We start from the raw sequence: 24254 nt of genomic DNA, 5'->3' as shown, positions 1-24254 counted from the left end.
TCTAGAATTTCTATATTTGTGTGTTTATGGCTTCTGCTTTTGTTGAACTTCTCATATCATTCAAGTAGTGTTCTAATTTAATTTATTTGACTGTATTTTCTTGTAGTTCCCTAAGCTTAAGATTATTCTGTATTCTTAGTCTAACAATTGACCTTCATTTCTTTTAGAACAATTTTAGAGCTTTATTAGTTTCCTTTGGTGGTATCATATTTTCCTGGCTTTTTGTTTTATTCCTTGTATTTGTATCTGCTCATTTGAGTCATTAGATTTCTCCTCCATGTATTTTAGTTTTGCTGAAAAGACAGAGACAGATCTTCCCCAGCCAGTTCATGTCTGCCAGTAATGTCTATGGCAGGTGGGACCTGTTATTACCCTATTTTGGGGGGAGGCAACTGTTTAAGATTGAGGTCAAGGATGCGTGACTCTGTCACTGGCTGAAAACTGTTGTATGTATCTTGGTTCCCTACTCAGGTGAGGTTATAGGATGGTTGTGTGGATTTTTTGGTCAGGCTTATTAGGTACTTGGGACTAGGTACTATATTCAGTAGTAGATGGAGCTATGAATTAGCTTTTCTACCTTGACAAGGACTTAGGACCTGAATGGACTATTTGGGAGACCCATATCACATAAGAGTGTGCACTGAATTCCCTCATTAGGTGAGGCCATTAATTTTGTTCTGTAGAAAAGGAAAGTCATGAACTGTGCATTCTGTTCACGTGCCAATGTAGGCAGGGATGTTAGGTTGGCTATACAATGTCCCATATGCTTCAGTTAGTTTCCCTAGTCTGGCAGGCTAGAGGCTATATTCAGCAATGAGCATGGCTCTAAATTAGTTTCCTTGCCAAGACAATGGGAGCAGCAGTTCTAAAGCCATTAAAGCTCTTTATCTTTTTTAAAAAAGATTTTATTTATTTACTCATGAGAGGCACAGAGAGAAAGAGAGGCAGAGACACAGGACTAGGGAGAAACAGGCTCCATGCAGGGAGCCCGATGTGGGACTTGATCCGGGGTCTCCAGGATCAGGCCCTGAGCTGAAGGCAGCGCTAAACCGCTAAACCGCTGAGCCTCCCGGGCTGCTGAACTCTTTATCTTATCAAGATGCCTTGCCCTAAATTTCCTGGCCAAACAGGTTCACTGTTTTATTCTGCAAACTACTGGCTTGCCTGCCCTTCTCTTAGCACAAGTGCCACTAAGCAACACAGCTTCTAGGTGTTATCAGCCCTTCTACTCAGATTGGGCTGGGAGCCACAGCAGTTGGGCTGTGTCTTAGCATTTCTCCTACACCCCTCAACCATGGCAATGAACAATCTGTTCTCTATTACTATAAGTCTGATGATTTTAGATTCCACATATAAGTGAGATCATGCATTATTTGTCTTTTGCTGACAGGCTTATTAACATAATGCCATCAAGGTTCATCCATCTTGTGGCAAATAGCAAATTTCCTTGTTTTTATATGGTAGAATAATATTTCCAGTGTGTGTGTGTGCATAATACAGATCAGTAGGCATAACACATTTGGCTATGGAGTCGGGTTACACAAGTGGCATCAAAAGCACCTAGTGCAACAGCACTACAAAGTTCAGGGTTTATTAATGCACTTATAACTGAGTTACGGGCCAATCTGGAATATGGAAGAGATGATGTTAGAGCAACCCATCTTTTGCCTACTCCAGTGGACCCTATTTTCTGGAACCATCAAAAGTCTTTCTTGGATTGGTGAACTTGTTACCTGTTTATGAGCTGATAGTCAATCAAAGCAGAATATTCTATTTGTGAAGTTCCATCAAATGTTATTGATATAATAGACTTAGAACTTTGAAATCAGAAGCTAAGATCTGTTCTTTATTCAACTATGAACAACCACACATCTTTGGTCTAAGTGTCCCAGTAGTCTTCTATTTGCTGCCAAATAATTTGCTAGATTTACAACGTCAGCATAAAGACAAAAGTCAAATAACTTTCTGAGGAAAAGTTTGTATTTTATTCTTGCTTTTTAATAAGTTTTTCTTGGGCAATAAATGTATTTCATTGTAAAAAAAATTACACATTTCCTTTATCCACATTTTCCTTTATCCATTCATCATCCATCAACACACACTTAGGCTGTCTCCATGTCTCGGCTATTGTTAATAATGCTTCAGTGAACATGAAGGTTTAGATGACTTTTCCAGAAGCTGTTTCATTTCCTTCAGGTATATATCCCAAACCCTGAGATCATGACCTGAGCCAAAGACAAATGCTTAACCAACTGAGCCACCTAGGTCCCCAGCTTATTCTCTTTTGACTTGATACTTGTGTGTGGTATAAGATAGAGAGCCAGTTTCATTCCTTTGTATGTGGATGTCCAGTTTTCCCAACACAATTTATTGAGGAGACTGTTTTTTTCTCATTGTATATTCTTGGCTATCATGTAAAAAATTGACTATGTGAATTTGTTTTATTCTGATCCATTGATCTATATTAGGTCTGAATTTATGCCAGCACCATACTATTTTTAATTACCATGGCTTTGTAATATAGTTTGAACTCAGAAAGCCTGATGCCTCTGCCTGATTTCTTTTTCTTGCCAAATTGCTCTGACTAGGACTTCCAGTACTGTGTTGACTAGAATGGTGAGAGTGGACACCCTGACTTATTTCTAGTCTTAGAGGCACACTTTTAGCCTTTTAGTCTTATAATGTTTGCTGGGGGCTTCCCATATATGGCTTTTATTATATTGAGGTACGTTCCTTCTATATTTAATTTGTTGAGAGTTTTTTTTTTTTTTTTAATCATGGATGGATATTGAATTCTGTCAAATGCTTCTTCTGCATCTACTGAAATGATATGATTCCTTATCCTTCATTTTATTAATGTGGTACATTATGTTGATTGATTTATAGATGTTGAGCCATCTGTGAATCCACGGAATGAATTGCATGTGATAATGATGTATAAACTTTTTATATTTTTAAAATTTTTAATTTATTTATTCATGAAAGACACAGAGAGGCAGAGGCAGATGCATAGGGAGAAGCAAGCTCCCCGTGGGGAGCCCGATGCGGGACTCAATCTCAGGTCCTCAGGATCATGTCCTGAGCCAAAGGCAGATGCTCAACTACTGAGCCACTCAGGTGCCCCTGTATAATCCTTTTAAACATATTACTGAATTTGGTTTGCTAATGTTTTGTTGAGGATTTTTAAATCTGTGATCATCTGTGATATTGGCCTGAAATTTTCTTTTTCAGGGGGGTATTATCTGATTTTGGTATCAGGGTAATGTTGGATTCATAAAATATTTCCTTTTTTTTTATTTGCATTGTCTGCACATTTAATCACTTTAAAACCTCTAATATTATCTCATGTCCATTAAATAGAACCAACTATTCTGGGTCTGTTTAAATTATAAGAGAAAAAAATCACTGGACACCAACCCAGTATCATAAAATTAGTGAAGCTGGCCCCAAGGGTGAGGAAAGGGGGATGAGAAAAGAGAGGACACCCATGGGCAGGTGGCTGGGTGCTAGGAAAGACTAAGAAAGATAAAGAAAAGGAGGCTCTCAGATGACAGAGTACTGATTGTGCTAATGGAAGAAATGTAAAAGGCACATCAGAAGGAGATTTGAGGAGCAAAATAGGTCAATGCTTTCTTCACCAGGGCACAGTGTTAGAGGGGCCTCAATACCAACACCTCCACCCCTAGCCCTTGAAAAACCAGTCCCCCATGAGTCCTTCACACCATGAGCCCCATCTGAAACATGGATGATAGGTTGCCCCTCCCACTGTGATCCCCTTTCCAAGGGCTCAGCTGGCTTGCCTGTCTGCCTCTTCAGGACTTGAGACTAGTTATTCCTTACTCCTCATCAATATGCTGCAGCCACATACACCTCAGGGCCAGAGTAGTGGGGGGGAATAGCAGAGTGGACAGTGGGTGTGGGAAGGTGGATCATCCATTTACCCACCTTTTAATGGGCTACCCCCATTAAAAATACAAAAGAAAAGGGTCATTTGAGTGGCTATTAGGCATCTGACTCTTGATTTTAGCTCAGTTCATGATCTCAGGGTCCTGGGATCAAGCCCCACATCAGGCTCTGTGCTCAGTGGAGAGTCTGCTTAAGGATTCTCTCCTTCTTCCCCTGTCCCTCTCCCTAATCACTCTTTCTCCTTCTAAAATAAATATTTTAAAAATATTTTAAAAATCAACATATACAGTGAAGTATCACAAAATGAAAATATAACCTCCCTGTGATCCTCACACCATCCCTCCTCACCAGCCACTCATTGTTTCTGGGACTGTAAATGTCAGCCCAGGCAGCTCTGAGCTCTGAAAACAGAGTTGGACCCTGGCAGGAGGGGAGAGAGGCTGAGAAGGTAAGGTGGTCAGGACACCAGCATGAGGCTTGGTCAGGCCAGCCATGTTCAGCAGGCAGCCAGGTGAGCAAAGAGACAAACACTACCATGTGTACACGTTTACCCTGGAAGCACCTGCTTTGCCTTGTCCTTCCTCTGATCGCTGTTTCCTCCTCAGGCTCACCAGAGATGGGGTTCAAGATTGGAGATACTAAAGATCTTGGAGAGGTGGCCTTCTCCTTCAACCTCCTAGGCCAGTCTCCCTGCTGCCTAGATGAGGAGTGGGGGAACCATTAGTGCTTTAGAGGGACAGAACAGAATAGGGGCAAGAGCTGTAGCTCAGGTCAGGAATCCTGAAAAAGAAGGACTGATCCTTTTCACTCCTCAGGGAACTCTGGCTGGTCCCCTGGACCTTGGAAAGCTGCCCTAAATGTTCTACTCCTTTCTCCACATGAAGGGGGTCCTACAGGTGGGACGAGACCCTCCCTTTCCCCCAGCTGCTCCTGGGGCCCTGTCTCAGGCTATCCAAGGGTAGGATGGGAAGCAGTCAGTGGCCCTCTTGCCTCCTAGCTGGGGTCAAAACCCAGTCCCGAGATAAACAAACAACAACAACAACAACACAACACTTTGATGAATTAAAAAATACCCAAGGAGTGAGACGGGCTTGAAGGGCCAGGCATAGGTACTCATGGTCAGGGATAAAGGTGGTCCTCTTGCTCTGGCCCTCCGTCATCCTCTTCTGAGTCAGATGGGCACCCTTCCTTCCAGGCTTCAGGGGGCAGCCCCTTGTAGGAGATGAGGCTACAGTCTACAGTGTACACATTCACCGCCCCCCCCCCCCCAGAAGCTGAAGCTACAGTGCTGTTGTAGGACCACAAAGACAGTGATGAAGACTAGTATGCCTCAGGCAAATATGAGAGCAGCAGCCCTGCTGTTTGCCCTTAGCCAACACTCCACCTCTACCTCCTGGGGTGGCTACTGCTCAGGAATTCAAGGGTGCTCTGGCTCTACTGGGAACTCATCTGCTCCACAGGGTTGAGGGAGGCATGGCAGGGACAACTGAGGCAGCCTGTAGGGGCCAGCCCTGGCACATGGCACGCAAGGTGTGGCATGGGGCACAGATGCTGGCCTGCATGATCTCCACATCATTCTCAGTGCTACTGACTGGAAATATGTCTTGAACTCTAGGGAGGTGTGTGCAGGCTCTCAGGGCCATGACATCCAGCACAAAGGTGAACTTAGTGTCCCATAGTTGTTGGCTTTGCTGGTGTCTTCAGTCTCCAGGACCCACTTGCCAGAAGACTTCTCATTCCAGGAATGGATTACTATGAAGACCCAGTTCTTAAACCCATCTGTGGAGTAATTGTCTGACATGGCAGCCAGCAAGGTGGAACAGGTGCCTGTAGGGCTGACCAGTTGGACAGCCAAGTAGCTATGGCGATAGTTGGAGAGGGTGAGGTGGAACTGTGCATGCTCCAGTTGTGTGCTGTGGCTGAGCTCCCCCAGGCAGGCAGGGACAGTCTTTTGTACCTCCAGTTGTTACCTAATGTACTTAGACACAGTGAAGGTGTCCATGATGCACTTCCTCTGTGGGACCACTGCCATCCAGTTCTAGGCCAGGCTCACCACAGCCCTTGTCCAATATTCTGTACCATATGAATTGCTCACCTTTGGGCCCACACCATTGCTGATGCAATCATTAGCAATGAGGTAGGCTGACTTTGAAGTCTCACCAGGTGAAGCTCTTTCTGGCTTCCAAGATGAGAATGATGGTGCCAGCTGCCAATGGGGCAGAGGCCTACATCCCTGTGTGAGACTCTGTACACTTCTGAAGATCCTAGAAGCATCCCCTATCTGCTTCTTGCTCTGGTTGCTATGGCTATAGGTAGTGGCCAGTGTGTACAAGCTGGCTTTGCTATACCAGAACACATTGCCAAGCTTTGTGGTGCTGCTGAGGGACAGCATGTAGATATCAGTTACAATTAGACTTGTCATGCTCTTGGCCCTCATTTCCCAAGGCCCAAAGATGAAGCCCATCCTCTGTGGCTCTGGCTAACTTCCCCCAGAAGTCGGCCTCCTCAGTGAGATAGTTGGGTCCATCCATGGGCTTGCCGTCAATACTCGGGGCCCTAGCTGGCATCATAGATGCGGATGTGGTTGGGGTTCAGTCTTAGGGGGTGTGCTCCTATCATGTCTATCATCTCACCATCCAACATGTGTACCTCCCCGATGCAGGCATTGTAGTCTACACCTATGCCACAGATACTGTTGTTGGCCACCGCAGCCTCCTGGCCCGTATACTGTGTGCCATGCCAGTTGTCATTCATCTGTGTGCACTAAGACTGGAGGTCAGGGCAGCCCGGGTGGCTCAGTGGTTTAGCGCCACATTCAGCTCAGGGCTTGATCCTGGAGACTGGGGGTCGAGTCCCACATCAGGCTCCCTCCATGGAGCCTGCTTCTCCCTCTGCCTGTCTGTCTGTCTGTCTCTCTCTCATGAATAAATGAATAAATTAAAAAAAAAAAAAAGACTGGTGGTCAGGGTCCTGGTCATTGACATTGAAGCTGGCCCCAGGATCATAATTACCTGCCAAGTCTGGGTGGTTCTTCTCGATTACATCACCCAGAATGGAGACCACAATGTTGTACCCCTGAATGCAGGCCTCCTTCATGTTAAGGTTGCCCTGGGTGATGCCAGACAGGTACCACTGCTGCTGAAACTTGGTGTTCCTAGGCTCCTGGTATGCATCCCTTTGGGTCCTTTGCTTTGCCACCAGCTGTTCCAGCCACTGTAATTGAGGCTCCCTCCAGAGTCTACGGTGTTCCAGATGGTGAGGCAACAGGGACTGCTTTGTCACCTCTCAGTGCCAGAAGTGGTAATAGTTGTGAATATCTGGCACAGGATGAAGAAGCCATTCTTATGTGCCAGGCTGTCTGCTGCAGCTGGACCTTCTGGAATGCTTGCTTACTCAAGTGTTGGTATAGACCTTCTAGTCACAGGCATGGCTGCCACCAGGACCAAGGCACCTGCTGAAGCAAACCAGGGCCTCAGCTTCATGGTGGAGACAGGTGGCCAGGACCCCGGAGCCCTGGGACTCCTTGGTCATAGGGACTAGGTTCTCAAGTGCTTCCTCATTGCCTGTGCCCTGGGTGCTTACTGGCAGAACCATAGGGTGGAGCAAGGTGGGGCTGTGAAGAGTTGGAGGGCGGTCGGCTGCAAGGAAGTCAGGGGCTGGGGATAAGTTTTCCAGGTGAGTGCTGTGGTGGTTCCTGTGCCCCTGGTGAAGTAAAGAGCACTACTGTAGGCGGGGGTGGTGTGTGCTTAGCATCCTCCCTTGCAAGGGACCAGTGTCACCACAGAGAGGCTAGGCCGGTGGTTTCCACACAGCCAGCCACCAGTGCAGGGTTGGGCTTGGGCTAGAGCTCCAGCTCCTTAGCAGGTTCCTCCTCTGGTTTTTTGGAAGAGTTTTAGAAGAATTGGTGTTCATTCTTTTGTAAAAGTATGATAAAATTTACCAGGGAAGCCTGTGGTCCTGGACTTTCTCTGCTCAGAGTTTTTTGATTAATGATTCAATTTCCTTTCTAGTAATCCATCTGTTCAGACTTTGTATTTCTTTATGATTTAGTTTGGGTAGGTTTTATACTTCTAGAAATTTCTCTGTTTCTTGTAGGTTGTCCAGTTTGTTGGCATGTAAGTGTACAAGGCAGTCTCTTATGATCATTTGATTATTTTGTGTAACAAATGATATACAGTAACGTCTCTTTCATTTCTAATTTTGTGTATTTCGATCTCTTTTTTCTTAGTAAATCAAGTTAATGGCTTGCCTATTTTTCTTGAATAAGCTCTTAGCTTCATGAATATTTTCCATTGTTTTTTGGTCTCTATTTCATTTATTTTCACTCTGACCTTTGTCGTCTTTTTTGTACTAAGATTTACTTTGTTCTCTTTTTCCCTAGTCTTTGAGGTACAAAGTCAGATTATTTGAGCTTTTCCTTTTCCTTTTTCTTTTTTTTTTTTAAGTCTAGCTGTTTATCACTGTGAACTTGCCACAGAACAGCTTTTGCTGGATCCTATTCGTTTGGAATATTGTATCTGCATGTTTGTATCAAGATATTTTTTCTCATTATTTGTTCAGTAATATGTTGTTTTGTCTCCACACGTTAATTTCCAGTTTTATTTTTCCAAATGACTTCTAGTGTTATACCATGGTGTTTGGAAATGATGCTTGACGTGATCTCTATCTTCTTAAATTTATTAAGACTTATTTTATGGCCTAATACATCATCTTCTGGAGAATATTCCATGTACACTTGGAAGAGTGTGTATACCACTGGTTCTGGATGGAATGTTTAATAAATATCTGTCATGTCCATTTAATCGAATGTGTCATTTAAAGCCATTGTTTCCTAGTGATTTTTTGTCCATTGCTGAAATGGGGTATTGAATTATTCTGCTATTATTGTATTGCTATTTATCCCCTCAGGACTGTTGATATTTGCCATATATATTTAGGGTCTCCTATGTTTTCTGAGCCTCATGTTGATTTTTCTATTTGATTTTTAAGTATTATCTTTTATAAAATCTTTTAATACTATGTACCAATATTTCATATTTTTTGTTTTATTAAGGTCTAACTTAAAGTATACTCTGTTCCCTAAATTTGACAGTTGTTGTCTAGTAATACCATGATAATCAAATGTTGAAAATTTTAATTCCCCCCAAAGTTTCCTAGTATCACTTTGCAATCAGTTTGACCCCCAACTCCCAGCCCCTGGCAACCAGTGATGTTTTCAGTTTCTATACTTTTGCCTTTGGCAGAATGTCACATAAATGGAATCATGCAATGTAAGTTTTGGGTCTGGCTTCTTTTACTTAACAAAATACATTTGAAATATACTTATCTTGTTACTTGAATAGTTTTTCTTCCCTTTTATTTGTAAGTATTACTATCATACAAATGTTCCACAGTTAATTATATATTTGTCAGTTGAAGGACATAAGTGTTGTTTTTTGTTTGAGGAAATAAAGCTGCTGTAAACATTCAGATGGGTTTTTGTCTGAATGTGTTTTCATTTCTTCTGAAGAATACCCAAGAGTGGGATAGCTGGATTATATGATACATATGTTTAACTTTATAAAACATTGGAAAACTGTCTTCTAAAGTGGCTGTACCACTTTAGTTTTCCACCAACAAGGTATGAATATTATCTTCATCTGCATTGTTAGTTATTTGCTTTTTGCTTATTTCTCATTTTAGTCATTCTAATAGCTACATAGTGGTATCTTATTGTGGTTTTATTATGCATTGTCATAATGACGAATAATGTTGAGTATCTTTTCATAGGCTGATTTTTCATCCAGGTATCTTCCTTGGTAAAGGGTCTGTTTATATCTCTTGTCCATATAGTCAGTAAGGAGTTTGCTTTCTAAATGTTACACTTTGAAAATTCTTCATGTATTTTGATTACAAGTCCTTATCAGAATTGTGATTTGAACATTTTTACTTGAAGATCAAAAGTTTTTTATTTCTATAAATTCCAGTGGATCTTTTTTTTTCTCAAATGGATTGTGCTTTGTTACCATATCCAATAACTCTTTGCCCAGACCATGGTCACACAGATTTTCATGTACAAGTTCTTCTAGAAGATTTAGGGTTTTACATTTAAATTTATTTCTAAGATCTATTTTTAGTTAATTTTTGTTTAACTTGTGAGGTATCTGTTGAGATGTATTTCCAATTATAACAGGATTATTTGTTAAAAACCATCATTTCTCCACATAATTGTCTTTGCCCTTTTTGAAGAAATCAGTTGATTACATTCACATGGTTCTGTTTCTTAATTTTGCGTCCGATTTCATTGATGTGTTCCAATCTTTTCACCAATATTATTCTGTTTCTCCAACTATACCTTCAAATTAAGTGTTGAAATCAAGAACTGTGAGTCCCCTAACTTGTTCTTTTTTATATTTATTTGGACTATTTCTGTTTATTTGTTTTTTAATATAAATTTAGTATCAGCTGGTTGATATCTACCCAAAAAAAGCTTTCTGGAACTTTTGTTGGCATTGTATAGAATTGATAGATAATATTGGGGAAATTTTACATCTTAATATTGTCTTCAGATATATGAACATTATATATTCTTCTTTTTACTTAGATATTTTAAAATTTTATCCAGGTTTTTTTTTAAGTTTTCAGTATACAGAATATATATAGACATCTATATATATATCAATCCATTGCTAGATTTGTACCTAAGTATTTCTATTTGTGTGTTACTTTTAATAGTTTTTTAGTTTGTTGTTGTTGTTGCTGGCATCTTTAGGTTCTTCCATGGAGTACTATGTCATCTGCAGATAATGATAGATTAACTTTTTTACTAAATTGAATGTCTTTTATTTCTCTTTATTGTCTGATTCCTGTAGCTAGGGCTTCTATATGTTCAATAGCAGTGATGAGAAGGAACGTCCTTGTCTTGTTCCTGACCCTAGAGGAAAAGTACTGTTTTTCACAATTGAGTGTGATATTAGCTGTTGATTTTCATACATGGCCTTTATTATATTGAGGTATTTTTCTTGTAAATCCACTTTGTAGAGAGTTTTTATCTTGAATGGCTGTTGAGTTTTTTCAAATACTGTATTCTGCATTGAGGTGATCATATGATTGTTACTCTTTGTTTTTTCATGTTGATCGATTTGCAAATATTCAGGCATCCCTGCATCTCCAGAACAAATCCCACTTGATTGTGGTGATTATCCTTTTAATGTTTGTTGCATGCAGTTTGCTAATATTTTGTTGAAGATTTTTGTATCTATTTTCATCAGGGATATTGGCTTGTACTGTTTCATTTGTTTGTTTTTGTAGTGTCCTTGTCTGATTTTGTTATCAGGGTACTGTCAGCCTCATAGAATGTATTTGGGAGCTTTCCTTACCCTTCTATTTTTTTGGAATAGTTTGAGAAAAATAAGTATTAACTCTTCTTTATGTGTTTGTTAGATTTCATCTGTGGGTTACAAGCCAGGGGTTTCCAAGGAGCCTTACACAGGGTGTACCCTGGCAGAGTAACTGGAACCAAAGCAGGTAAGACAGGAGGTCCCAGGGTATTCATCCTGGAGGTGCTCTAGTAATCTATCTGAACCTGAAGTTATGTGGACCTGGAGTATTTTGGGGTACTTTGTACCTGTATCACCTTTGCAAGATTGCTGGAGCTGTAGTGAGCACTGACCAGTGGTATCTTGGTGTGCAGCCTTGGTGGGATGGCTGGGGCTGGGATTCACAAAGCAGTAGGCTGGCTAGACATGAGAACCCTGCTCTCATACACACCATCAAGGTAGAGAGGGAATATAAACCATGGTATTCAGCAGCCCTGATGATCCAGAGAGAACTCTAGCAGCTCCCCTGCTACTGTTTGGCAGGATTCTAGTGTTCATTCCTTTGTATTTGAGTGCTCTTTTAAACAGCAGCTGTTTTTCTTTGCCCAAGGACGGATGAATCTACTCACAGACCTTTAGTATTCTCTCTCCACTGCATTTTGTAGTATTGGAGGTGGGAGTTTCCTTTGTTAATATGTGTCCAGATCTCCTGAACTTCTCTTTGTGGTTTCTCTCTCTTTCCTTGTCAGAATCTTTTCAGTCAGCCATCAGTTTTTCTTCAGGAGGAATTGCTTTAGAAATAAATAAGATTTGGTGTGTCTGTGGAGGAGGTGAATTCAGTGTCTTCCTGTTTCACCATCTTGGACCCTTTCCCTCTCATTAAAAAAAAAAAAAAATCTGGTTGGGGATCCCTGGATGGCTCAGTGGTTTAGTGTCTGCCGTTGGCCCAAGGCGTAATCTTGGAGTCCCCGGATTGAGTCCCACATCAGGCTTCCTACATGAAGCCTGCTTCTCCCTCTGCCTGTGTTTCTGCCTCTCTCTCTCTCATGAATAAATAAAATCTTTAAAAAAAATCCTGGTTGGAGAGTTATCATTTTTTGATCTCAGAAAACAGGCTTTCTCTTATTGATTATTCCTTGTTGTTTTTCAAAGTAATTGATTTCTTCTTTTATCTAAATTATCTTTCATTCAGCCATTTTGTGTTTAATTCATTCTTCCTTCTATAGTTTCTTAAAATAGCTTAGAGTACCAATTTGAGACTTCTTTTGCAATGTAAGTATCCAATGCTATACATTTCTCTCCTAATGCTGCTTTAGCTTTATCTCTAAAATTTGTATTTTCATTTTTGTTCCATTTAAAATATTTTTTAAAATTTCATTTGAGGCTTCCACTGTGATATTTTGCATTGAAGTTTCCTTTTTCTGAAATATTATTCCTCTAAATGTCCTTACATTTTTATTCATTTTTTTGAAGATTCTATTTATTTATTCATGAGAGACACACAGAGAGACAGAGAAACAGAGAGAGAGGCAGAGACACAGGCAGAGGGAGAAGCAGGCTCCACATAGGGAGTCCGATGTGGGACTCCATCCCAGGTGTCCAGGATTAGGCCCTGGGCTGAAGGTGGCACTAAACCGCTGAGCCACCTGGGCTGCCCTCTTCATCATGTTTTTAAGTTATTAATCAAATGTGATCTTCCCAGTGATGTTGGCCATCTCATTCTATTTAACTTAACTTACTTACTTACTTATTTATTTACTTACTTATTTATTTGATAAAGAGACAGAGAGGCGGGGTGAAGGGGCAGAGAGAAACCCAAGCAGACTTTGTACTGAGCATGGAACACAATGCTGCTTGATCTGACAATTCTGAGATACTGACCTAAGCAGAAACCAAGAGTCAGATGCTTAATGGACTGTGCCACCCAGCTACTGCTAGTTTCCTTCTCTTTTAAAAGTGTTTTCTTTACATAATCTATCATCTTCTAGTTATTGTGTATTGGTCATTACCTGTCCCATATCAGCAGAACATAAATTTTAGAAAATCAGAATTTTTTTCCACTGAATCCTTAATTCCTGATAAGGAGCTTAATACATAGCAAATAATTAATAGTTATTGAATAATAGTTATTGAATAATTTTGTCTTCTGGAGCTATTCAGAAATTATTATTCTGATAACATATTCTAGACTTTTATTCTAATTTAATATATTTTTATAAATATTATATATGTAATTTAAATAGTATTTTAAAGATCAAATTTCATCTTTATAACAACTATTTTAAATATGAAGAAAAGTTCTTTTAATCCCTTTTACAGTTAAGAAAATGTAATCACCAAGAATAAAGCAATTCACACAATTCATAAAGTTAAGTATAGGGATCCCTGGGTGGCGCAGCGGTTTGGCACCTGCCTTTGGCCCAGGGCGCGATCCTGGAGACCCTGGATCGAATCCCACATCAGGCTCCCGGTGCATGGAGCCTGCTTCTCCCTCTGCCTGTGTCTCTGCCTCTCTCTCTCTCTCTGTGACTATCATAAATAAATAAAAATTAAAAAAAATAAAAAATAAAGTTAAGTGTGAGCTAGAAAGTGGGATTTTAAAAGTTTATATTTATAAACTAGACCTTTAGAGCATACACATATATCCAGGCAGTAGTACACATGAGAATTGCAAATATGGACTCCAACAAACTTATATACATATTCATTATGTATGCATCCATAACAAAATTAATTTATGAAGTGATCTATGAAAATCTTTAACCATAAACAATATTAAATTCATTAATACTAAAACTAGACATGTCTAAATTTAAATTGTTTATAAATCATTGGCATCTATAGTTAGAGGAACATGCTGATACTCTTTTTTCAAATAAAATTTGAATAAAAACTTAAATATAGTTCACATTTCTTTAAGGAGTATTTTACAATGAGTGTATTATCATTTCAGTAGCCAGGCAACACTATGGCCTTGACATATTCTAACTCTCAAAACATAGCCAACGGCATGTTAATTCCCCTGAGACATTATTATTTCTAATAACCAGATTTCCAGAGTTACATTACCATTACAGAGCTTCATTAATATGTGGGATGTATTTAGCTCTCAGATAGCAAGATTTTACTAAAGTTTGTCAGATGTTCCCTTGTGTGTTTGGAAGAATAATGAGCAAATCAGAATATTTTTCCAAAATTATCTTCAATCTTTGCTAAATTAGCCTCTAAGAAAACAAAACAAAAAAGAGTCATAGATAAAAATGTAAAATTATAGGAATGGGTTTCTCTGCTATTTTAAATAGTGTTTCCCAGCTTAATGGAGCTTTGGAAATTTTTAACAGCAATTCAAAATTATGTGATCAACTCTTTTATATTTTTGGTAGAATGTTTGTTTTTTTCTGCTAAAAATGCTCCAAACAACAATCCTTCATAAATGCCAACTATTATCCCTTTCAATCATTTTTAAAAGTATGCAATTGTGCCATCTTAAATTTATCCTTCTAAGGATTGTTTCCCAATTCCAAGTTTCTGCCACATACAAAATTTATCACATTTATCACAACTAAAATAACTACCTTGAAAGCCATGCCAAGATCTGGATAAATACTTGCAAAAGACTGTTTGTTTTAATCTTTATTAATACATACCAGAGAAATACTTAAAGAGAAATTTTAATAAGAAGCCATAGTAAATGAGACAGCAATTACTAAAATCTCAGTAACTCCTCATAGTGTTATCTTAAAAACAAATAAGGTAAAAATAAGGAGGAAAATGAAATTAATGGAAAGTATGACAAAACAAAGGGGAATGAAGAACTTTTTTTCAACACTTAGTTCTCCTACTTCACCTTAAGTTAGTCCTTGTCAACCACTTTGCTGGTTCCTCCTCATTTCCTAATCTCTAAAATATAGAGTCTCCCAGACTTTATTCTCTAAATCCTTCTATTTAACCATATAAGCTCTCCACATGATCTCTACAGGTCTCATGGATATAAATACCACCACATGCTATATGCTTCCAAATAATAACTCAAGTATATACTTACCTACTTAGCCTATTGGACAGTTCCACTAGGATATCCAAAGCCAAACTCCTGTTCCCAACCCATACACTTGCTCTTTGCCTTTCCATCTCAATATAGAATGATTCAACTTTATCTGTTTGACAGGAAAAACACTCATATATACTTAATGGTCGCAATTATTTGTTTCTCTTCTGCCTGTCTTGCAATATAGTACCAAATGATGTATTTTGAAGATAGAATCAACATCAAGAAACCAATCTTCTTACTATCTATTCGAAGCCATTCTTCACTTGTATATGGATTAATCCAATAATCTTTAAATTGATCTTCCTGATTCTTCTTTTATCCATTTATAGTTAATTCTCAAAGAAGCAGCCAGAATGCCACTTCCAAAATTCCTTTCCGATCAAATCCCCCTTTGGCTAAAAACACTGCAGTGGTTTTACAGTCACTCAAAGTAAAAATCAGAGATTTTTCAGAGCTTTACACAGAAGTTCCTAAATCTTCCACATTCTGGCTCCCAACTATTTTCCACTTTATCTCCTACCACAGACCTGACACCACTGTACTTTGTTCAAGTATCACTTTAACTGGAGTTGTTCTTAAATATTATATGTAAAATAATGCTTCCCCACCACTCTGTATCCCTCATCGAGCTGTGTTTGTGTTCTAAGCACTATTATCTCACTCTATAAAATTATTTATATTGCACCACTCCCCACTTCAATGTCAGAGCAAGGACTACTCTGTTTTGTTCAGTGTCTTGATAATTGCCCACCAAATTCACCATATTCACTGCATTAATAAATCTTAATAATGCTTACTTGTTTTTCCAATTCCACCAGGAGTCTAGGTTTTCCAAGATGTTACACGTTATTTTCTGTATCTCATTCTAAATATCCCTTTATCATTTTATTACCACCATTCTCCTCTTCTGGCCCAAATCATAATCATTCTGCCCCCAGGGAATTTGCTTTGACCACATCATTCTACTGTATCTTCATCCTCTTCCAGAATATTTGTCCTACCTTAATTGAAAAGACTAATCTTCTCTTCAACAGAACCCATTTGGTTTGCCTCATGCCACACACATCAGAAATGTAAGGTGGGGTTAGTTTCTCACCATCCACTGCTGTCTCCAAACCATTTATCTCCTTCTACTTATAAAATCTCTTCATCATTCAGTTAAGTTTATGACATTGTTTTTCCATGTTCTCTTTGTTTTTGTTTTGTTTTGTTTTATGGTCTTCCACAACCTATCTGCTCTCTTCTAGTCATATTAGTAAGATTTAGCACCTGGCTCATGAATAACACTTCTGTTTTTGGTGACTTTGTGTAATTAGACCAGTTGGCCCACTTGCCTCTAAGACTCTTAACCTCTAGATCTCTATGACCTTTTGTTTCATTCCATTCAATTACCCTAATCCCATATTATAGCATGGGATTTTACTGCTAAAAATTGCATTGCTTCCAAAACCTTCAAATATAACTTATATTTTACTTATGTAAGTATGAGCTTTATTAATCATTTAACATTATTAGAGGCTCAATTTATTTCAAAAATTTACAACTTGCAAGCTCTCTTGTACAATCATGTGGAAAGGCTTGATCTTATGACCTGAGCTGAAATCAAGAGTCAGACTGAACTGACCAAGCAACCCAGGTGCCCATCATGATCATCCATTTCCATGTGTACTCAAGACTGCCTTGAAAACCTCATTATTTTTCTCTTGAACACCTGTTCTTAATCTCTAGGATGACTATTTATCACACTGTTCTCACATATCACCCTTCTTCTCATGCATCATTTTGAGCTTCTGAACTTGTATTTGAAATCCTAAGCAATTCAGAAATCTTCACATCCTAATTATATCATTTTCTATCACCAAATGTACAATACCTGTCTTCTTTCAATAAACAAATTACAATGCAAATTAAAATGGGCTGTGGACTCAGACTTTAACACCATAAATTATACATTGTCACTCCTAAACTGTCCGGGTCCCTTACTTGTTAGAGTAACTACAGCTTACAAACAGGTTTTCTGCTGGTTGGTATACTCTCCCTTGTCACAAATGTTGTTCCATATTCCATTTTTTTCTGTATTTTCCCAACCAATTATTTCTAAAGAATGTTCCTGATTTACCATATTCTTAAACCTAACAGATGCTTCTCTATCCCACCATTTTTCTGGAACTCTTCTAGTGAAAATTTTGATGGTCTCCAGAACTCCAATTCTTTCATTTTTAATTTTTTTAAGTTTTTATTTTAATCACCTGGTGCTCATCACAAGGAACTCCTTAACCCCATCACTTATTTCACCCATCTTCCCCACTACCTCTCCTCTAGTAACCATCAGTTCACTATGCTTACGAGTCTGCTTCTTAGTTTGCATCTCTCCCTCTTTTTTCCCTTTGCCCATTTGTTTCTTAAGTGCCACCATGAGTGAAATCATTTGGTATTTGTCTATGATTTATTTCACTTAGCATTATACACCCTATCCCCATCCATGTCATTGCAAATGGCAAGATTTCTATATTTTTATGGATGAATAATATTCCACTCCATTGATGGGTACACTTATCAATATTTATCCATTCATCAACCAATGGACACCTGGGCTAATTCCATAATTTGGCATTTGTAAATAATGCTGCTACAAACATAGGAGTGTGTATCCCTTTGAATTCATGTTTTTTCATTCTTTGGGTAAATATTCAGTAGTATGATTGCTGGATTATACAATAGTTCTATTTTTAGCTTTTTGAGGAATCTCCACAGTTTTTCAGTGTCTGCACCAGTTTGTATTCCCACCAATAGTGCATAAATGTCCCTTTTTCTCCAAATCCTCACCAACACCTGTTATTTTTTATGTTGTTGATTTTAACCATTCTGATAGCTGTGATAGCTCATTATAGGTTTAATTTGCATTGCCATGATAAGCGATGTTGACATCCTTTAATATGTCTGTTGGCCATCTGTATGTCTTCTCTGGAAAAATGTCTGTTCATGTCTTCTGCCCATTTTTAACTGAATTATTCATTTCTTGGGTATTGCGTTTTAGAAGTTCTTGATATATTTTGGATACTAACCCTTTATCATTTATGTCACCTGCAAATATCTCCTCCCATTCTGTAGTTGTCTTTTAGTTTTGTTTATTGTTTCCTTTGCTGTGCAGCAGCTTTTTATTTTGACAAAGTTCCAATAGTTTATCTTTGATTTTGCTTCACTTGTCTCAGGGGACCTATCTAGAAAAAAGTTGCTATGGCTGATGTCAGAGAAAATGGTATCTATGTTCTCTTCTTGGATTTTTATGGTTTCAGGTCTCACATTTAGGTCTTTAACCCATTTTGAATTTATTTTTGTATATGGTATAAGAAAGTCGTCCAGTTTTCTCATCACCATTTGTGGAAAATATACTCTTTTCCCATTGCATATTCTTTCCTGCCTTGTTGAAGATTAATTGACCATATTGTTGTAGGTTCATTTCTGAGTTTTCTATCCTTTTCCATTGATCCGTGTGTCTATTTTTTTGTGCCAGCACCATACTGTATTGATCACTATAGCTTTGTAATATAACTAAAGCCCAAAATTGTGATGCCTCCAGCTTTGCTTGTCTTTTTCAAGATTGCTTTGCTATTTGCAATCTTTTGTAGTTCCATACAATTTTAGGATTGTTTGTTCTAACTCTGTGAAAAATGCTGCTGGTATTTTCATAGGGATTGTATTAAATATGTAAATTGCTTTGGGTTGTGTAGACATTTTAACAATATTTGGTCTTCTGATCCCTGAGCATGGAATGTCTTTCAATTTCTTTGTGTCATCTTCAATTTCTTTCATCAGTGCTTTATAATACAGGTCAAAGTACAGGTCTTTCACCTTTTTGGTTAGGTTTATTCCTAGGTATCTCATTGTTCTTCGTATAATTGTAAATGGGACTGTTTTCTTAATTCCTCTTTCTGCTAGTTCATTATTAGTATATAGAAATGCAACAGATTTCTTTATGTTGATTATGTATCCTACACAACTTTACTATTCATGTATCACTTGTACCAGTGTTTTGGTAGAGTCTTATGGTTTTTCTGTATATAGTAAGTAATCTGCAAATAGTGGAAGTTTTTACTTATTTCTTCCTGATTTGGATACCTTTTCTTTCTTTTTGTTTTCTGATTGCTATGGATAGGACTTTCAGTACTATGTTGAATAAAAGTGGTGAGAGTGGACATCTCCGTCTTGTTCCCAACCACAGAAGAAAAGCTCTGTTTTTCCACATTTAGGATGATATTAGCTGTGGGCTTTTCATAAATAGCCTTTATTATGTTAAGGTATTCTCCTTCTAAAAACCTATTTTGTTGAGGGCTTTTATCACAAATGGATATTATACTTTGTGAAACACTTTATCTGCATCTATTTAAATGATTATAAGTTTCTTATCATTTCCCTTATTGATGTAATGTATCAGGTTGATTAGTTTGGGAATATTGCACCACCTCCATAACTCAGGTATAAATCCCACTTGATCATGGTCAGTGAAGTACTTTGTTGGCCATTTTTTGCATCTATATTCATCAGAGATATTGGACTATAGTTCTTTTCTTGTGATGTTTTATCTAGTATTGGTATTAGGTAATGCAGGCTTCATAGAATGAATTTGGAAGTTTTTCTTCATTTTTTTGGAATAGTTTAAGTATTAACTCTTTAAATATTTGGTAAAATTTGCCCATGAATCCAACTGGTCCTGGACTTTTGTTTTTTGAGAGTTTTTTGATCACTGATTCAATTCCTTTAAAAAATTATTTTATTTCTTTATTTTAAAAACAAATAGAGAATGTGTGCATGCGTGCTTAAGTGAGGGGAGGGGCAGAGAAGTGAGAGAAGGACAAGAGCCTGATACAGGGCTCCATTTTACAATGCTGAGATCATGATATGAGCCAAAACCAAGAGTCAAGATGCTTGGCTACTGAGCCACCCAGGTGCCCCTACCAATTCATATTCTTTGCTAATAAGTGGACTGGTCAAATTTTCTATTTCTTTCTGTTTTAGTTTCAGTAGGTTTTAGGTTTCTAGGAATTTGTTTCTTACAAATTGTCCAATCTGTTGGCATATAGTTTTTTTCAAAATATTTTCTTAAAATTGTTTGTATTCCTGTGGTGTTGGTTATTATTTCTCCTCTTTCATTTGTGATTTTATTTATTTGGGTCCTTTCTCTTTTTTTCTTGATAAGTCTGGATAGAGGTTTTTCAATTTTTTTAAAGAATAAGCTCCTGATTTTATTGATATGATCTATTATTAATTTAGTTTCTGTATCACTTATTTCTACTCATAAATATTGCCTTCTTTCTGCTAGTTTTAGGCTTTGTTTCTTGTTCTTTTTCTAGCTCCTTGGGTTGAGATTTTTCTTGCTTCTCGAGTTAGGCTTATATTGCTATAAACTTCCCTCTTAGAACCATTTTTGCTGTGTCCCAAAGGTATTGGACTGTTGCATTTTCATTTTCATATATTTCCATGTACTTTTTAATTTCTTCTTTTATTTCTTGGGTTCACTAATTCATTGTTTAGTAGCATATTACTTAACCTCCATGCATTTGTGGTCTTTCCAGAGCTTTTCTTGTGGTTGATTTCTAGTTTCATGGTGTTGTCGTCAGAAAAGATATGTGGTTATGAGACACAGTACAGAGGATCATAGAGGAAGGGAGGGAAAACTAAATGGAGAGTGATCAGAGAGGAAGACAAACCATGAGAAACTCTTAACTACGGGAAACAAACCAAGGGTTGCTGGAGGACAGGCAGGCAGGAGGAGGGGGTAACTAATTTGGTGATGGGCAATAAGGAGGGTATGTGATGTGATGAGCATTGAGTGTTATATGCGGCTGATGAATTATTGAACTCTACATAAAAAACTAAGGATGTACTATATGTTGCCTAATTGAATTTAAATTTAAAAAATAAAAATGTATGGTATAACTTTAATCTTTTTAAATTGCTTAAGGCTTGTTTTATGGCCTAATATGTGATATATTCTGGAGAATGTTCCATATATACTTGCAAAGAATGGGTTTTCCTGTATTTAGCATGGAATATTCTGAATATATTTGTTAAATCCAATCTTGTACAGTATGTCACTCAAAGCCATTGTTTTCTTGTTTATTTTCTGTTTAACACCTCACTGATATCAGTGGACAGATTATCTAAGGTACCCTATTATTGTATTATTATTGACTTATATCCTTTATGTTTGTTATTAATTGTGTTATATATTTGAGTGCTCCTGTGTTGGTTGGATATTTACAATTATTATATCTTATTAATGGATTGTCCCCTTTATTATATAATATCCTTGGTCTCTTATTACAGTCTTTGTTTTAAAGTCTATTTTGTCCTATATAAGTATTACTACTCTAGCTTTCTTTTGATATCCATTTTATTATAATTGTTTCTCCATCCCCTCCCTTTGGATATGCAGGTGTCTTTAGGTCTAAAATGAGTTTCTTGTAGGCAGCATATAGATGGGTCTTCTTTTTAAATCCATTCTGTTACCCTATGGCTTTTGATGGAATGTATATGGACTAAGTGTTCCAAAGTAATTATTGATAGATATGCATTTATTGCCATATTATTATTTTGTGGTTGTTCCTGAAGAATTTCTCTGATCATTTCTTTCCATTCTTTCTTTCATGGTTTGCTGGTTTTCTTTAGTGGTATATTTGGATGTATTTCTCTTTATTCTTTACCTATTTATTAATGGTTTTGAATTTGTAGCTACCATTTGGTTTGCATATAACATCTTTTCCTTGTATTAGTCTATATTAAGTTGATGGTTGTTTAAATTTGAACCTATTCTTTATTCCTCTCTTCCCATGTTCTAGGTATATGGTGTCTTACTTTACATCCTTTTACTTTATGAGTTCCTTGACAGATTTTTTACAGTGATATTCATTTTTACTGCTTTTATGTTTTCTACCTTCATACTGTCATTTTTGGTATTTCCTTTCCACTCAAAGAGTCTTCTTCAATATTTCTTGCAGGGCTGAGTAAGTGGTCATAAATTCCTTTAATTTCTGTTTGAAGACTCTTTCTCTTTCATCCTACTCTAAATCATAGCATTGCTGGATAGGATATTCTTGGTCACAGGTTTTTCCCATTCAGAACTTTGAACATAGCATCACTAAGACTCCAATTCTTAACAGGTACATAAGCAACTTGATTTTACATACTCTCTTGTTCTTGAAATAATTTGTACTCTTATTCCTTGTGAGTTCTTACTTTGCTACTAGGTGGAGTTGTAATTATTTTCCTACTCCTGATCTCTGAATTCTAGACTGCTTAGTCTAGAGACTTTTCACTTCTTTCTATATAACCTGTCCTCAGAGTACTCAACTGATCCTGTTATTTGAAGTACTAATCCTGGGCAGCCCAGGTGGCTCAGTGGTTTAGCGTCTGCCTTCATCCCAGGGCGTGACCCTGGAGACCCTGGATTGAGTCTCATTGGGCTCCCTGCATGGAGCCTGCTTCTCCCTCCGCCTGTGCCTCTGCCTCTCTCTCTGTCTCCTCTCTGTGTATTCTCATGAATAAATAATAAAATGTTTTTTAAAAAAAAATGAAGTACTAATCCTATGCAGAGAAGTACTAATCCTATGCAGATAACTCTATTTCTCAAGGAAAGAACATTCAGTTAGATTATGGATGCATATCTAAAATGACATTTTACATACCACACACATTAAAATTAGCATATCTAAGACATATTTACTATTTTTTACCTCAGTTTCTCCAATGTATGTTTTCCTATCCCAGTTTTCTTCAGCTTTTAGTAAATGGCACCAGTCACCTAGTTAGCCAAATCAAAAAACATGAATATAATCTTGAATTTTTATCTTTTTGTTCTTCCCCCACGTCCAGTCCATCATGAAGTACTGAATATTGCTATTTCAAAAATGTGTCTCAAAGTTGTTCATTTTAAACATTGAAAAATCAGAACAGTTATAATTGGGATTCATCTAATTAATGTTGTAAAGAAGAAAGTAGAGGTTTTTATTGCATTTAAGATCAATATTGCTGTAAAAATAAGGTAACAAAAAGTTAAAAATCCTTATCAAATATCCCTAAGTACTTGTTTTTCTTTCAAGTTTTAATATTCTTCAACATTCTCCCACATTTTTTCTTATCCAAATCTCTCTAAAAACATACTCTTTCAGAAAAGAAAATTCATGTATTACTAGTTTTTACATACTATTATTTTTTAAAAAAATTTATTCTTCCAGGCAGCCCAGGTGGCTCAGCGGTTTAGTGCCACCTTCAGCTCAGGGCCTGATCCTGGAGACCCGGGATCAAGTCCCACGTCAGGCTCCCTGCATGGAACCTGCTTCTCCCTCTGCCTGTGTCTCTGCCTCTCTATCTCTGTGTCTCTCATGAATGAATAAATAAAATCTTAAAAAATTATTCTTCCATTCTTTCTGACTTACTAAATAAAGTCAACACCAAGACAAGCCTTCATCTTTAGGATCTGTCATTACTTTTTCTAACTGCATGTTATTCAGACCTAGGCACATCATATTATAATTGTTGAGCATTTAAAAAAATGTAACATAGAAGCAGTCAAAAGGAAAGCAAATATTACCTTCAAAGAATTTCTGAGTAATTATCAAGCTGACCATAATAAAATGCCAATTTACAGTCAGGATATTATACCAGTTCGGCCTCTTGCTGGATCGTATAAATCGGCTGTCTCTGTAAGTTATCGTATCTGTAAAACTTCGCAGGCTCCCCGTGACCCACAATCCTGCTGCAGGGGGAGGCAGCAGTGGAGCTGGAGGATGCAAAGGAGGAGGGCATATTTAAATTGCTAAAAAAAAAAAAAAATTCAACTTACATTTTTATACCCTGTGAAAATCCTTCAAGCTAAAAGAAATATACTTATTGGAAAAACAGGAAATGAAAGCATTAATTTCCCAAAATTTTGATACTAAAGGACAATATATAAAAGGTAATTCTTCAAGATAAACAATAATGATCTCAAAAAAAAAAAA

The 24254-nt window shown here is 37.6% G+C and overlaps 1 long non-coding RNA gene and 1 pseudogene across 1 annotated transcript in view; both read right to left on the bottom strand.

Moving 5' to 3' along the window:
* The window catches only part of LOC144296475 (uncharacterized), a 33957-nt gene extending 9929 nt beyond the window's left edge, over nt 1-24028 (bottom strand). The window contains exons 1-2 of the long non-coding RNA XR_013363584.1: nt 23846-24028; nt 22989-23056 (exon numbers count right to left, since the gene is read on the bottom strand). This is a non-coding gene — a long non-coding RNA (uncharacterized LOC144296475). The remainder of the gene's footprint in view (nt 1-22988; nt 23057-23845) is intronic.
* On the bottom strand, nt 5540-7388 carry LOC144296582 (furin pseudogene; annotated as a pseudogene).
* Nucleotides 24029-24254: the final 226 nt, after the last annotated feature.

The sequence above is a fragment of the Canis aureus genome, chromosome 24 (assembly GCF_053574225.1).
Source record: "Canis aureus isolate CA01 chromosome 24, VMU_Caureus_v.1.0, whole genome shotgun sequence".
NCBI classification, from domain to species: domain Eukaryota; kingdom Metazoa; phylum Chordata; class Mammalia; order Carnivora; family Canidae; genus Canis; species Canis aureus.
This window is presented reverse-complemented; position numbering and strand designations above follow the sequence as displayed.